The sequence below is a fragment of the Tamandua tetradactyla genome, chromosome 9, assembly GCF_023851605.1.
Source record: "Tamandua tetradactyla isolate mTamTet1 chromosome 9, mTamTet1.pri, whole genome shotgun sequence".
Taxonomy (NCBI): domain Eukaryota; kingdom Metazoa; phylum Chordata; class Mammalia; order Pilosa; family Myrmecophagidae; genus Tamandua; species Tamandua tetradactyla.
The window spans coordinates 92,755,258-92,767,858 of NC_135335.1; the positions used below are offsets into that span (position 1 = coordinate 92,755,258).

The window sequence follows — 12,601 nt, forward strand, 5'->3', positions numbered from 1 at the left end:
CAAGGCTTTCTGTATCTCTCTCTCTGTTTCTCACATTGTTTTTCAGTGTCCAAATTTCTTCTCCTTATAAGGATACCAGTCATATTGGATTAGAGCCCACCCTAATCCTTTTAACTTCATTTTAACTAATACTATCATCTAAGATCCTATTTACAAATAAGTGCATATTCACAGGACTGAGGTTAGGACTTGAACTTTTCTTTTAGGGGAGCACACATTAAACCATAACAGGATAGAAGAGTGGAACTGAGAAGATATTTAGAAATCTATTGCAGTAGTCTAAGCTAGATATTCAGAATTTTGGGCTAGAATAATAGCAAAGGTGATGGAACAAAAGTGGATAGATTAGGATATAAGTGAGAAAACTGCTAAATGGATTATATGGAGAGGGGATAGTAGGGAAGGTGAAAAAACAAACATGACCCCGAGGTTATTGGCTTAAGTACTTGGGAAGATGGTGCTACAATTTATAGAGATAGTGAAGAGCTAAGATTAAACAAGTTTGTCAGGGATTACTCAAGGATTCTGTGTCAGAATTAAGATACCCATTAGACATTTAGTGGAAATTCTAAAGAGAATGAACAGAGTCTGGAATTCAATGGAGAGGTCTAGGCTGAAGAAAGAAGTTTGGAACCATCAGCATATAGATGACATTAAAGCCATGAGACTCGATGGAACTCCACCTAGTCAGGTGTATTAGATTGCAAGACTTCTATCATAAATACCATGCAATAAATTGGCTTAAGTAAAAGCATGTAATGACTTACACTTTCAGAGACCAAAGTCTAATATTAAGATATCAGTGAGTCTTTCTTTCCTTCTGAAGACTATCGTTTTCTGGTACCATCTAGCAGTGATCCTTGGAGTTCCTTGGCTTTCATCTCCACCCCACATCACATGGTAATGTCCTCTCCTTGTGTCTGCTCTTCCAGGTTCCATTGACTTCCAGTTTCTGGCCCTTTATAATGTCTTCAGTATCCAGATTAAAATTCACCCTCATTCTTTGGGGTCGTACCTTAATTAAAAATATAACATCTTCAAAAGGTCCTATTTAAAATGGGTTCACACTACAAGAATGTAGATTAGTATTAAGAACATAACTAAATTGGGCTATGTAATTCAATCTACCACAGTCTACCCTTTGGACCCCCAAAAGACATGTCCTCCCATATGCAAAATACATTCACCTATCCTAATATTCCAAAAGCCTTAAATCATTTCAGTAGAAACTCTAGGTCCAAAATCTCATCAAAAACATTTATGGGTGTGGACTGTTCTGGGGAAAATTTAATCTCCAATCTGTGGACTTGGGAAACCTAGAAAACAAGTATTCAGATTCCAGAATACAATGGTAGCACAGACATAAGACAGACATTCCCATTCCAGTAGGGAGAAATTGGAAATAAAACAGCGGTCACAGGTCCCATGCTAATCTGAAACGCAGTAGGACAAACTCCATTAGATCTCATTGTCTCTGAGAGTCACCTGTGGACTAATCTAGGTCCTTCCAACCTGCTGAAGTGGCAGCGCCACTCTTTCCAAGCACTCTGCAGTGGCCATGCTCTCCCTGATCGCAGGCCTAAGCCCCATCCTCTCTGAGCATTGGAGTGGTGAACTTGCTCTGCCCGAAACATGGGGTGCAAACCCCACCTTCTCCGAGCATTGGGGTAGTGACCTCATTCTTCCTGAACATCAGGGGAAAATCTCTGCCCCCTCAAAATGCCAAAAGAGAAGGCCTGCTCCTTTTAAGCACATGGGGCAGACTAACCCTTTCCTCATGCATGGGTGGCCTCTCCTCTCTTGTCCCCAGAAGAACTCTTGGGTCAAGACCTCTGCTTCCATGGTTCTGCCCTTGAAGTCATTCTCCTTTCTATTTTTCCCTCTCTGTCCCTTTCAGTCTACACTAGTGTTCTAGTTTGCTAGCTGCCAGAATGCAACATACCAGAGACAGATTGGCTTTTAATAAAAGGGGATTTATTTTGTTAGTTCTTCAGAGGGAAGGCAGCTAACTTTCCACTGAGGTTCTTTCTTACGTGGAAGGCACAGGATGGTCTCTGCTGGTCTTCTCTCCAGACCCCTGGGTTCCAACAACTTTCCCCGGGGTGACTTCTTTCTGCATCTCCAAAGGCCTGGGCTGAGCTGCTAATGCTGAGATGAGGAATGCTGAGCTGCTAGCAGTGCTACATTTCAATCTCCCATTTAAGCACCAGCCAATTAAGTCAAACGTCACTCATTGCAGCAGACACGCCTCCTAGCCGACAGCAGATGTAATTGGCAACAGGTGAGGTTCACATACCATTGGCTTATGTCTGCAGCAACAAGACTTGGTATGTTCACCTGGCCAAGTTGACAACTGAATCTAACTAACACAATTGGCAATATTCTGCATATATCTAATTTTCTTAATAAAGTGTAATCTAGCTACATCTGTGAGCAGAGCCCCATTCTCTGGGGGCTTACAACCAGGAATCTCAGATAAGGCCCTGATAGAGCCACTTCTTGCCCTAGTCTCAGAGCAACCTATCTGGATATCTGAGAATTTTCCATATCATCAATTTCTGGTTTCTTTGTGCTTAACAGTTCAATCCTGTTTATCTGTTTCCTCTCTCATATCACTATATGCCACAAGTAGAAACCAGACTGTACCTTCCACACTTAGTTTGGAAATCTCCTCAGCTAAATATCCAAGTTCATAACTTACAAATTCTGCTTTCCATCCAACATCAGAATACAATTTCACCAAGGTCTCTGCTACTTTATAATAAAGATGGTGTTCTAATTTGCTAACTGCCAGCATGCAATATACCAGAAACGGAATAGCTTTTAAAAAGGGGAATGTATTAAGTTGCTGGTTTACAGTTCTAAGGCTGAGAAAATGTCCCAATTAAAGCAAGCCTATAAAAATGTTCAAATTAAGGTACCAACAAGAGGTAGCCTTCACTGAAGAAAGGCCAATGAAGCTCAGGGTTTCTTTCTCAACTAGAAAAGCACCTGTCCTGGGGGCACATTCCGTCTTCATCTCCAATATCTCTGGTGGTGTGGGCTCTGTGCTTCATGGCTCTCGTCATTCTGCTGTCATCTCTGCTCTCTCAGAATCCAGTAATCTGAAGCTTTCTCCAAGATGCTTTCTCTTTTTTAAAGAATTCCAGTAAGCTTATCAAGACCCATCTGGAATGGGCGAGGTCTCATCTCTGTAGAGATAATCTAATCAATTTTCCAACATACAGTGCTGAATAAGGTTTAAAGAAAACTATTGCTCCCATAGGATTGATTAGGATTAAAATGGCTTTTCAAGGGTCCATAAATCCTTTCAAACCAGCACAGGCAGTCTTTTTCAGTTTCCAATAACACATTCATCATTTCCTTCATAAGCCTCTCCAGTACTACCTTTAACATCATATTTCTACCAACAGTCTCTTCAAGGCAGTCTGCTTTTTCTGTCAAGTACAGTTCATCCAGTTTCAACCCATTAGCCCATTCCAAAGCTGCTTCTATATGTTTAAATATTTGTAATAGCAGTACCCCACTCCTGGTACGAAAATTTTCTTAGTTTGCTGGGCTGCTATGAGAAGTACTACATAATGAGCTGGCTTAAAGATCAAGTATTTATGGGCTGACAGTTTCAGAGACCAGAAGTCCAACATCAAAATATCTGTAAGTCTTGTTTTACCCAAAGACCGTAGCATTCTAGTGTCAGCTGAATGATCCTTAGACTTCCCTAAGCTTTCATCTCTACTCACATCACATGTCAATGTCCTCTCCTTTCTTGTGTCTGCTCTTCTGGGTTTCACTGACTTCAGCTTCTATCTCTTTATAAGACCTCAGGTAATCCAGATTAAGACCCACCCTCATTCATTTAAGCTATATCTTAACTAAAAATTGAGCCATATCTTAGCTAAAAATAACATCTTCAAAAGATCCTAATTACAATGAGTTCACATCCACAGGAATGCAAATTGAGATTAAAAACATATCTAAATTGGGCTACATATTTCAGTGTACCACAGAGGAAAAAGGAAAATAGTTTGAGAAGCAAAGAGAAGAGTTTTGTGGCTAGCACAATAATATTTAGACATCGAGTAGAGGAAGATAAATCAGGAAGGAAGACCGAGAAAAACAGTCAAGTGAGATAGGAGGGAAATCAAGTAAATTTGACATTACGGAAGCTAAACAAAGAGCATATTTCAAAAAGGCAGTGGTCTACTCAGTCAAATACATCTGAAAATTTGGGTAATATGAGGAATGAGAAAGGACCATTAGATTTGACAAAAACAGGTTTGTTGGAGAGGGTCAGAAACATAGCTGAAGTGTACTCACAAGATAATGAGAAATTAGGAAATAGAGCCATTCAGGCAAGGGCTTAAAAGATCCAGAAATAGGAAAGAGATGTTGAGAGCACAACTCCAACAAATCCCAAAATAGAGTATACTTTGTTGGTAAAGTTTTTATTCTTTTTCTTTTTTTTTTTTTTTTTTTGAGAATGTTCTTTAGAAAGAGAAATATCCTGCTATAGTTTTCATTTAAAGTGATGCTTGATGTTTGATAAAACCCTTTTTGCCTACATGCCCATTCTTTTGAAATGAAACTTGGCAATTCAGATTTCCCATTTTGGGGTAAGGGGCTAATATTGGACAAAATTCGGTTGGAATCTAAATGTTCATATTTTTGGCTTTTCCTCATTTGTACTAGCTAGCGCTAGAAAGTGAATTTTAAAAAGGTTTTGCATTTGCTAAAGATCCTAGACATGCACTATACAAAGACCCAGATCTTCCTTTGCTCCATCTACCCAAAGGTGCCTTGCCTCAGCCTTTTTAGCTAAGCAAAGGCAAGACTAGAAAGTAGAAGGGCAGGAGTTGTGTGGAGTCTTGTCTTCCCCACCCCACACCCCGACCTCCTGGCCTCAGCACAGTAAAGACTCTGTTCACGACTTGGCTAACTGCTTCTTTCCCCACTTTTGATCAGGGCACACTTAAAACCATACACTGCCCCTGTCCCGCCAAAAAACCTATGGGCAGAGTGCCCCTTCAGGCTGACATAAAGACCCACTATGCAAGTGGCTCCATATGGATTATCAATAAGGCTTTTGATTTCTTTCTTTACATCATATCATCATCACATTAAGCATAATTCCAGCAAGAAAAGAGAACTTATGCTTTATATTTTGACTATGCCTGTCTTATAGCTATGAAGAAATATAGCTATTTTTAAGTTTAAACTTATTCCTTCCAGAAAAAGCCCACACACACACAAAAAAAAACATGTTTATTATGCCTGGTAGAATTTTTCACTCTAAATTGGCATTGTGTGATTTGATTCACTGCTTGGACTCCAATTTTAATTAATTGTCTGTTTTGAAAAACTCTAACTAAAGTTAGGTTTAGATTTAAGGTTCAGCACTTACAAAAGGTGCTTCTTGGTGGAGCCAAGAACTTCAGAAGGTATAACTATAAGGGCAAAGTTCATAGAACTAAGTATCAGCTACCTTGCTGCCAAGGAACATGTCTAGGGGAACTGTTGCTTTATCCCTCTCCATTCACTTTTTTGGTAGAGTTTCCATTTTCTATTGCAAAATAGTTTTTGGAGCAGGTTCTATGTAAGCCACAAAGCAAAGTTTTAACAATTCCTTTTTTATTGGCTTTCAGAAATGGATCTAAAATTTTTGAGTCAGGTATTTGAAAGAAGCTGTGCCAAGGTTTTTTGTTCTCTTTTATCACATCCAAATGTAACAATCTATAAAAAATATGCATGACCTTCCTCTAAGAGTCTCTATTAACTAATAAACCTGTATTATGATAGATGTTCATCAAAAAGAGATGTTGTTAGAATAAAAGAATAGATATCTACCACATCAGATATTTATTCAGAGCCCATTATGGTCAAAGATAGAAAATATGATCTGTGTTTATACTTGAAGAGACTTATCATCTAATTGAATGGACAAAGGAATAAACACATCCATAGAGTAAATCATTCAAAATATAGCGTAAGACATAAGAAGCTAGCAAATGAGTGACAATATAATAAATTCCATTAATTCAGAGGTGAGAATAATCATTACACTGCTATTTGTTAAACACTTACTCTGTGCCAGGCATTATGCTAAGCACTTTAAATATATTATTTCATTTCTTGTATTATTATCCCCACACTTTGCATGGGAATTAATTCAGATTTCCTCATCCTGGAGAAAGAGAGGAGAGCAATATAAGGTGAACAAAGACGTAGAATTAGAAATGTGTCAAATGACAAGCAGACCAGCTGGTCTAGAGCTAATGATCCATTTGGAGGAATGGATAGAAATGAACCTTGGAGACTGTGTTAATCTGTTTGCCACCAAACACATACACATCTATAACACAAACCAAGTACAAGGGGATAAAGTTAATTAGTGGATTAAAGTCACATACCAGATAGCCTCAGGACGTTACGCCCAGGCCTCCCAATTCCAATTATTACAGTAAAGGACTCAAATAGGATTACGCCCCCTAGTGGGACAGGTCTGACAGAAATAACAGCTCCAATTCATTGGGGTCTGTTTCATGGAATTTGACATGGTAAGCTGTACACAAGAACTTTCTCTGGCCTGCAAGACCTTGCAAAATCTGGCCTCACTTCTGCAACCTCAAATCCCCCCACTCTTCCTTCACTCCTTCTGCTCTAGCCTCTATGTACTCCTTGCTATTCCTCAAACTCATCTCAGGACCTAAGTTCTTGCTTCCTTCTTCCTAGAATGTTTCTCTGCAAGATATCGATGGGGCTCCCTACCACGCTGCATTCAGGTCTACAGTAGCCACTTCCCCCAACATCTTGCTACTCTACCCTGCTATCCAACATTGAATGACTTATCTATCTGTTTATTTACTTGTTTATCTGTTTACTGTCTACTTCCCCTACCAGAATATGGGCCCAGAAAGCCAGAACTCCAACTGCTTTGTTCACCATGACATCCCTAGCATCAAGAACAGTGCCTGGCACATTGAAAGTACTCACACACTATAATTCTAACTGAGGACCACTTTCTCTAGCTCTTAAACATATACTTCCCAAGTGAATAGGAGTTTGTTTTAAAAAATGTTGGATAAGAGTTGAGGAATAGAACTTGGAAAAAGAGAGGCAGAGGGGCAGAAGCCCAGATCAACCTGTTTATAAAAGATGCCTTTGCCCAGAGGGGGAAGCAACATACCTTAAAACCTCTGCCAAAGTATATACTTTCTTAGGACACCTTTTATATTCATGTGCTTCTGAAATGCTGCCTTGTCTGAACAAGAAGATCCACGAATTTGCCAAAAACAACCAACTCCCAGGACTTCAGAGTTGCTACTAACAGTTTCAGTCTAGTAAACAAGCAGCAGGTAGCACACATTTCTATATCAAAAGACTAGCTCACTGCTAGCAACAAAACCAAGCCAATGCAACCATCCAGGGGAAAGAAAGGTAGTTCCTAAAGCTAAACAGTATTATTTTCGTGATTTCTTTGCCTCACTGAATTTTAGCATGAGATGAGGTATCATGAAAAATCATTAATATATGCTGACTTTGCCGCAAGTTTGAATGTTCGTGGTCCCAGGAGAACACTTGCTGTAAGATCTGACAAAGTGCTTTGGAATCTCCTTTTGTGCAAACTGGGATTCCAGAAGCCTCATGGTAGCTAATAAACTAAAAATAGTAATATAGTTAAAGTCATGATGCCTTTTAACTTTTCTTGAAAGACTCTCTAATGAGATACTTAGATAATTTCACAAATATGTATTGAGCACTTGCTAGATTTAAGGAACCATGCAAGGGCAATGGTGGATCGAAAGGAAGATAACTTGTGGTCTTTGCCTTCAAGGAGTTTATCATCCAGTGGGCAAGTCAGATAACTAAGATACTATATACAGAGTAATCAGTGCCATGGTCCATGTATTCAAAAAGTGTTGTAGAGGCACAAAGAATGGAGATATGGATTCCAAAATAGAGGAAAATTCAAAATGCTTCATGAAGGAGAAAAACTCAAACTGACTTTAAAAGGTGGATGATGTTTCCACAGGCTTAAATGGGAGAGAGGTGAGGAGACAGGGACAGTCATGCCAGGGTGATAAAAAGCTTACATCTAAAAGGGTGGCTAAAACCTGCTCTGCCAACGTCACTGAATTGGTGAGAGATACAAATAAATGATGCCTAAGTGCTTTGAAACTTACATCTCCCTTTAGAGGAAAGGTAAAAAGATCTTGAGCAAAGACAGGAAACCCGAATGCTGCCTAAAACTGTGAGTTAAAATGAAATTGAAGAGGAAAAGACTCAATTTTAGAAATTCTGTAAATACAAAAACACTCCATTCATTTATTCAGCAAATATGTCCTTACTTTTTGTGTGCTGTACCCGAATATCTATCTTGCCTTGTGTCTAGAGATGAGTTCTTGTAGTTTCTAATCAGAGTTTTAAAATAACAACAATCAAGGCTACCAATTGGACAGTCTTCTCCAACATTCATTAAATATGTGCTCCCTACCTAGCACTGTGTTAAGTATCTTACATACATATAAGTTGTCACATGATCTTGGGAAAGTTGCTTAAGCTCTTTAGGTCTCTGTTTCTTCCTCTGAAAACTGAAAATGATAGTAATCCCTACCTAGAGCAGTAGGGAGTACACTATTTTCTATTCTGATCCATACTTGCATTCTACTTTCCCCTCTCTTCATTTTCACAATTAAAGAACAGTTCTTCCTTTATTTATTAAGTTTATTTAGCTACCTCCCTCTGTAGTGCTGGAAGCTGCTCTGGGGTCAGAATTCCTAATGAGAGAAGAATAGAGGAGGCTACTCCAATGATAGCAAAATGCCTTGAGAATCTTCCCTTCTTTGTTCTTTATAGCTTATCACTTATTTCTCTGCCCTCATCATGATTAATAATTCCTTGGTTCTTGATTCCATATGGCATAGAGAAAAATGACCTGACTTAGGAATCAAGAAACCTAGTCCTACACTACTTCTTCTGGCAATGCCACTAAATTCTCTGTGATTTTGGCAGGTCATTAAACTCCTGGGCTTTAAATTTCCCATGTAGAGATTGAGGAGAGAGACTAAAATTCTATCCAGGAAGGAGCTGAAATACTGTCAGCACTAATGTGTTGGTGTTGGTAAATATTGAACACCCAGCCCTGGCAGAGGCAAGAGGGGCCTTGGTTTATAGCATTTGCTAATTTCTGTGGTGTAAATAGCCCCACATGAGTGATTTCAAGTTAATAAAACGATGTCACTAAATACAGAGTTAGGAAGCTGTTCTGGCTCTAACACAGCATTTATGAGTCATCATCTGAATTCTAGACTTTATTATCATTCTAACTCTATTATTGTTAATGAGTAAATTCACAGATATAATATCTAAGACACACGTCCCTCTGATCTTTCAATACTCTTTGTCTGTCCTTCTGCTCTCAGTCTTGTACTGAAGATTGATCCTATGCCAGCCTGGGATTCTGTTTGCTTCTCTTAGCATTTGCCATGATTGGTCTGGGCCCCACTATATCATATGTCATAAAGGGCTTGCTTACTCCCTGGGGCCTGGTGTTGATACTCCTGTTGTTTTCCGTAATGAAAAGCTTTGGGGGTGGCTAGCTAGACAAGATATTTGACTGCTCTTTTAAGAGTTAGAAGGGAAAGCTAGAAAGGGGGAATTGCTGGGCAGCTTGGCGGAAGAAAGACGTAGGCAGAGATTGCTCTGGTGCTGAGATCCAGGCCAGTTGGGACTCAGTATTCATCTTAACTGGCCCCTTCAGGCTCCTTTTAAAAACACCACCACGAAGTGTTCTCCCAAGTCACTGGACCTTTACTGGCCTTATCACCCGGTGGACTGCATTTGAAAAGTCAGGCTCTAACATCTGTCTTTAATTGCAAACAGATGTCCTCAGTACGTGTATAAACTTGTGTGGGGAAGACTTTAAAAAACAAAAAAAACTCACCAGGGAGAACACTGTCAGACAGGAAAGGAATATATGAAACTTGACATTATTAGGAAAGTTCCACATTTGTCTCACTAAGCCAGAGGTAGGGCCTGGGAGAGAAGTCTTTGTGATCACTCATTGCGAACTGATTCTTGCTAACTTGAGGCCCAGCTACTCTCAAAAGTACATTTATAACAAATACAACCACTGCAGATTTATTTTTAAAAGCATGTGCTTCTTTTCAGGACACTGGTTTTTCTATCAAAATTGTTCCGTACTGTTTGATTATAAAGTAGCTTTTTCACATTACAGTGTTTGAAACCATTAGCATTATTTCAAAGTTCACTTTTACTTTGTTTCTTTAACTTGTGTCTCATGTAATGTGTTCTTTGATTTATTGTTCAAGTGTAGAAGAAACATTCTCCCTCATAGAGACCAGGAGAGGTAAGAGTGTCTACTTGAAAGCTCAAAGATTTCCTGTTCAGATTACACAGGTTTCTTTAGTGCTGCCAAGAATCATAACATGTACAAAATTATATACTTTTAGTTCATGAGACACTGTATATAGAAATTCAATTAATTTAAATACCACAAAAAAGAACATTCCACAGGATAAAGGATGATATTGTCTGTATTTTAGAACTTTGCCTTCTGTGTGAGACCAAAGGAAGAGATGTTTATTTTGCCCAAAAACTTTTAATTTTATGTAACACACAATTTAACTTAACCTGTCTGGCCAATTCATTTAAACAGCATAAGCACATGGAGCCTAGAATTGGGAATGAAAGCTTATAATTCTGTATAACTTAATGTAATATCCTGATATATTCAGAGTTTGTTGGGCAGATAATTAAAAGGTATTGGCAAAGTCCCTCAAGGAACTGGAAAAAAATTTGGAACTGTTCAACTTCCCCAGGTGGGAAATTTCTGATATTCTCCCCAGCATTAAGGACTCCCACGTTAATAGATCAAGCCTTCAATCTTGAGATTTGCTCTTATGAAAATTATTTCTGTAATGGGGAAGCACAGCCCACCTATAATGATGCCTAAGAGTCACCTCTACAGATCCTCTTTTGTTGCTCAGATGTGGCCTCTTCCTCTAAGCTCAACTCTGAACATCAACTCATTACCCTCCCATTATGTGGGACATGACTCCCTGGGGTGTGTCTCCCTGGCAACGTGGGAATGACTCCCAGGAATGAGCCTGGACTTGGCATCATGGAATCAACTATGCCTTCCTGACCAAAAGTGGGGAAAGCAAAAAAAGATATCAGTGGCTAAGATATTTCAAATATAAAGTCAAGAGACTATTCTGGAGATTACTCTTATGCAAGCTTCAGCTAGATATTGCAAATTGACCAAGTATGCCAAACCCCAACCAAAAGTATTCCTGAAAACCCTAAAGAAAACTCAGGGATCTATCTAAGGCTCTACAAAAGTTTCACTCACTAGGTTCATTTTTCAGAAACCTAAAACCTCTAGCTTGTTCCTAGGCCAGAAAAGCACTGAAACCCAGAGATGCCAGTCTTTCCGAGAACATCAATTAATTGTATTTTCCTATCCCATTGCCAGCATCCATTTTGAACATGAAAAAGTTAGAACGGTCATTGCCCAAATGTCCCTGAAGACTGGGGGAAGGATCAAATGAGAGAAAGGCGTTGTAACAGAGAAGATAGGATCTAACAAATGATTGTGACTACTGAATCACCATCTCGATATTTCTTGTTAGTCTCTAGTGTATTAGAACAGCTAAAAAGAAATACATGAAATTGTGGAACTGTATCCCATATCATAATTTGAAAATTGCTCTATAAATTTACTTGTTAAACTGTATGCTGAAATTTATCCCTTTTCTGTATATATATTTCACAATAAAAAAATGTTAAAAAAAAAAAAAAAGAAAAGAAAAAATTCCAGCTTAGAACTGTCACTGCATTTGGGCCCCATAGACTCAGTGTGCTAAGATGTAGCCACAACCAAGAAGATGATTGTGGTTTGAGGATCCACTGGGTAACATCACTCCAGGGCAGAATGAAAGGAAGAGAGCCGGCTACCAGCATGTCCTTGTATTAGTTACTTGTGAACTGACCATGACAGGTATTTCTATCCATAACCTCAGTAAACAGGCCCCATCAACATAGCTTTCTAGAATGTTGGCAGTGTTTAAACAAATCATTTGCCATGTGCTTTATCAGTGCCTTATCAAGTGCTTTCTAGTGAGCACACGCTTTGAGCACATAGCGAGGCAGCCCTGTAAGTGGAGCTTTGCAGAGGACAGAGTGACTCTGACCAAGAGAGAATAATTAAGCAAGAAAGCAGCGTGCAGGGTTTCCTAATACCCGTGGGTGCAAGATAAACATAAAAGCTCCTAAGGCCTTGCCCTGGAGATTAAGATTCTGTAATCTTGAACAGGGCCCTGGAATCCATATGTTCAGTATGTGCTGCAATAAATCCTAATGATTAGACAAGTTTGTCCAACAGTGGAGTGGGGGTGAGAAACAGTGGCATTGCAGTCAAAATCTGATGGCAGTTCAAAATTGGGCAAAATTCAATTGCTGAGTAGCCTTAGACAAGTTACTTAACTTCTGAGCTTTGGATCCCTCATCCATAAAATCTTAGTAACAATACTTCCACTTTTAGAGGATTGTTGTGAGGATACATTGTGCTTTGTAAAGTGCC

General features: G+C 39.1%; 1 protein-coding gene across 6 annotated transcripts in view; it reads left to right on the plus strand.

Moving 5' to 3' along the window:
* Positions 1–12,601, plus strand: part of GHR (growth hormone receptor) — a 306,706-nt gene that overhangs the window by 206,048 nt on the left and 88,057 nt on the right. The window lies entirely within an intron of this gene.